Source organism: Mastomys coucha, unplaced genomic scaffold, assembly GCF_008632895.1.
Source record: "Mastomys coucha isolate ucsf_1 unplaced genomic scaffold, UCSF_Mcou_1 pScaffold21, whole genome shotgun sequence".
NCBI classification, from domain to species: domain Eukaryota; kingdom Metazoa; phylum Chordata; class Mammalia; order Rodentia; family Muridae; genus Mastomys; species Mastomys coucha.
The window spans coordinates 84743469-84747762 of record NW_022196904.1 but is presented as its reverse complement, the minus strand read 5'-3'; positions in this window follow the sequence as shown (position 1 = coordinate 84747762).

Here is a 4294-nt window from a genome sequence, read left to right as displayed (position 1 = left end):
GCTGACCTCCTTGTTACAAGCTAAGCTCCCAATAGACAGTATTTCTGAGTGAAATGGGCACATGCCGGGTACACAGTGTAGTATATTAGATACTACTTTTATTTCAAATGTTTGGTCCATTCATGCAACATATGTATATTGAGAATCTGCTGTGTCTGGCTTCAGGGTTAATAGCACAAACTCTGATGATAAACAATGTGGGACCTTTGGGAAAACATATTAAGTTTCTTCATCATTCACAAAAGTAGTAACAGTGTCAGACAGGGGGTAATTATGCATTTTTTTTGCTTATTGCTGTTATTATGATTAACCAGCCTATTAGTCTCTGAATATATTTCTAATCCTATCCTATCATATATAACCTGTATATCTATCTATACATCTGCAGTGTTTAAAAAAACCTTCAAATGAAGCTCATTTAAATTCATTTATACTTAAGTATATTAATGTTCATGCATAATTCATACTAACAAACATGTTTTTTTTTTTTAATTGGTTTTCTTTGGCCATTACAGCAAGAATTCCACCTCAGCTCTGTTGTAACTGGGGAAGCATTGTGACCACAGCAAAGCTAGAAACAGGAGTAACTGAAGTGCACTAGGAAATATGTTATTTTAAGAACAACTGTGTATCTACTCTGATTGCTCTAGTTTTACACTTGGGGAGCCTGCACTCACTGAGTCTCCAATATCAAAGTCAACCCTTTTTGCTGGCCCACGGGGAACCCCAGGTGTCAGCTTCCTTTCAAGCAAACATGTAAGAAGCACGTAAGGCTGTGTCTGAAACCCTGAGTCTAATTCACACTTGGCGATGCACTAGAGTTGTGATCCCCCTGGGTCTCAGTTTACCTTGTACAACTTGGGATACCAAGAGTGTCTCTGGGCCCCAGTGATATCAAAACTTTGCTGAGTTCATCTAGGTCTAATGTGGAGTAAACCCCAGCCTGTTTGAATCATCACATCCCTGTGTGTCATCACTCCATCTTCTCTGCTGTGCTCCTTCAACACAGCAGGGCTGTGCTCCGACCCTCCATAGTACAGCTCTCTTCACTGACTAAGATCCTTTTTGTCCTGCAACAGGTATCACAGAAGATACTAGGCTGAGGCATGTGGCAGGATATGATCAATGTTCATAGGGCTCTTAAGCTCCGAGGAAAGCAAACAATGAAATTCTATGACCAGATTACTGAAAGGACCCCTGTCCAATACACCTGTATATGCTATCAATATGGAGTCCTTGACATGCCTTGACGTAAAGGTGTGAGGTGTAAAGCTCAGTGTGAGGGTGTTCCGGAAAACATCTAAGGGAGATAATCCTAGCTCCTTTAAACTGATTAGAGTTATTAGACCATTGTTGAGTTAGAGAGACTAATTGTTGTTAAGTAGCTACTATAGGCTAACATGACTGTATGGGGTAGTACATATATCAGCATATTTAGCCCTTACTAATATATATTAACTCTTATTACATAGTTCTATGGAATAGATACTAGCCTCCATTTTATATAGAGACAAATTGAAAAGGAGAGCTCATGTTACTTGCTTTAGGTTAATCAGCTAATCAAGAGAGGCTATGGATTTGAATTTGATGACATAGTTTACTTGTTTGCCAATGATTTGCTGATAATGAGATGAGGAAAATGGAACTTGGGGGGAGGGTCGGTGAAAGAAAGAGTGAGAGCCAGGGCTGAAGGAAAGCCATATTGTTTATGTTTTATATTTTTATACAGGGTTAGTCCACCATGAATACCCTGCCAGGTGCATACCAACACAGGAAAAGGGTATGCACACAGTTTCATTTGCAGAGTGAAAAATTACTGGGTCACACAGAAATGCTTCTTTTGACACTAAAAGATTTGATCACCTACTTCCCATGAATTCCATGTGGAAAGCTGCTGTCTGATCTGCCTTCCTAGACCAGAGTCCAAATTCCAGTACATAAGTTGTCAGACATCAATCTGACTGTGTGGAGCATTAGATGCTTTATCTGCTGTGGGACTCCTGATGTCTCATTTCAGAGGACGATGATTAGAGATCACAAAGTTAGGTATAGAGCTCATCATTTAAGCTAAGAAACGCGAGAATATGTCTGCAGTCTGCTAACCATTGTGCTGGAGAGCAGGTGCAGATGGATATTACCAGAGCAATCCGGACTGCTGTGTCCACCAGGTGTGGTCTATGAGACTTGTCTGTCTCGGTTGTTTCCACCCAGCAGGCATCTGCCAACGCTCTTCTCCACTAGCAGTATTTTAAGCGCAATTAAGCCCAACTTCCAAAAGTAAGCCATGGTGTATCATTGAAAATGTTTTGAGCATGTTGGGTTCATAGGCAGACACTGCAGCCAGGCTTCTATTAGTCATCCTACATTTGTAGTCTCCAGCTGGCAGGATGACCAACAAGTTGAGACCAGTCAGAAAACAAGCTGCTTCTTAGGGTAGTACCTGAGAGAGTATGCTCAAAGGGATGGCAAGGGAAGCTAGGTGCTATAATCTGTCTTAAAAATAAAATAGAGCAGCTGTAGCGTAGATGATGGGAAGGACAAATATCAAGCAACAGAAGAGGACAAGTTAAGAGAGTCCAGTTATTAGCCATCCCCTGATAAGAGAGCCCAGAAAATGCCAGCAGCATAACGCCTCTTCAGCAAATCCTGCAGAGCACTGCAGAAGGCTGCAGCAAGGATGAGGAGAGCAAGTCTAGAATTTAGTTGGTTCTCATAAATGGCACATACTTTTAAATTCTCACTTCTCTTTTTCACCTTTTTGGTAGGGCTGGTAAACATCTAAGGACCCATGCCCATAGCATATGAGGTACTGGGCAAAGCTGAAGGCCATCGATGCTTATCTAATTGTTGGATGGGCCCTTTCTTCTTTTCTCCATTACTGTCCTGTTCTCTCCTCCCTTTTCTCTCTCACCGTACCCTTCCTTTTTCTCCCTTCCTTCCTCTTTCCCTCCCTCCCTACTTCCCTTCCACATACTATTATTTACTCTTTTTCTTCGTTTCTTATTTCCCTCCTCCTTCTTCCTCAGTTCCTTTCTTGTCCATTACTTCTCTTATTCACTCCAGTCTTCCATCACCCTCCTCCATTCCCTTCTTCCTCTCTCTCACTCCTCTTTTACCTCCTCCTTCTTTTTTTATTTTTTCTTTCTTTCTGTTTTCCATTCCACTTTTCATTTCTTGGACATCTGTTGAACCAGCAACTGAAGATAGGGTAATAATTACCTACCTGGGTTTAGTTTAGGGAAAGCAACACCGAGCAGCAAATGGGCAAGTTTCAGAGTCCTCCCCTCCTGGAACTCAGATATGTGCATGGCTTTCCCTGCATCCTAGCCTTTTAACCTGACTTCTCAGCTTGGGCAGGCTTTTACCATGCCTACCCAAGCCAGAGCCTAACCTACCCAAGCCAGAGCCTAACCTTCCCAAGCCAGAGCCTAGCCTACCCAAGCCAGAGCCTAACCTACCCAAGCCAGAGCCTAACCTACCCAAGCTAGAGCCTAACCTACCCAAGCCAGAGCATAAATCACTTTGGACTTTCCCTTTGCACTCTGTGTCTTCCTAAGTCTGTGAGTTTCTTTGATTTTTTTTTCTATTCACACACTTCTCTTAATTCTCTAAGTTATTGTGCAAGCTCCAGGCCTTCATGATCTCACCTCAGTACTATTGACATGCCCATGTGTCTCCATTTTCCCTCAGAGTCATTCCTTCTTAATTAGGCTAGAATAATCTCAAACTATCTCTGCCTCGTTGATAAAAGGGTCTATTTGGCCTATTGTTGAGTGTCTATCTCCTCATCCCTTGAATGCCCCAGCCTTAGGTTTGCAAGGCCCACTACATAAACCTTCCTGACAACGTGGTATATCCATCTCCGTCTTCAACTGTGCTGGCTAGATCTTCTGTCAACTTGACACTGTTGTAATTTGTGAGGAGGAACCTCAACTGAGAAAATAACCTGACTTGATTATGTTTATGGACAAGCATGTAGGACAATTTGATTGGTTTGGTTGCCTTTCGGGGTTTGTGAACACTTCCTGAACAGGCACAACAGTATAAGATACTGGGATGAGAAAACCATTGGGAGAAAGCCAGTCAGTCAGTATCCCCCTGCCATGGCTTTTGCTTCAAAGTTCTTTCTCCTAGGTTCCTGTCTTGAGTTACTACCTAGACTTTACTCAGTGATAGACTATAATCTGTGAGTGAAATACATACTTTCCTCTCAGAGTTGATTTTGTTCATGAACATTCCTTTGTTCACATGAACATTTTACTTTGGCAAAATTTGATCACTACTGTCCCCAGCA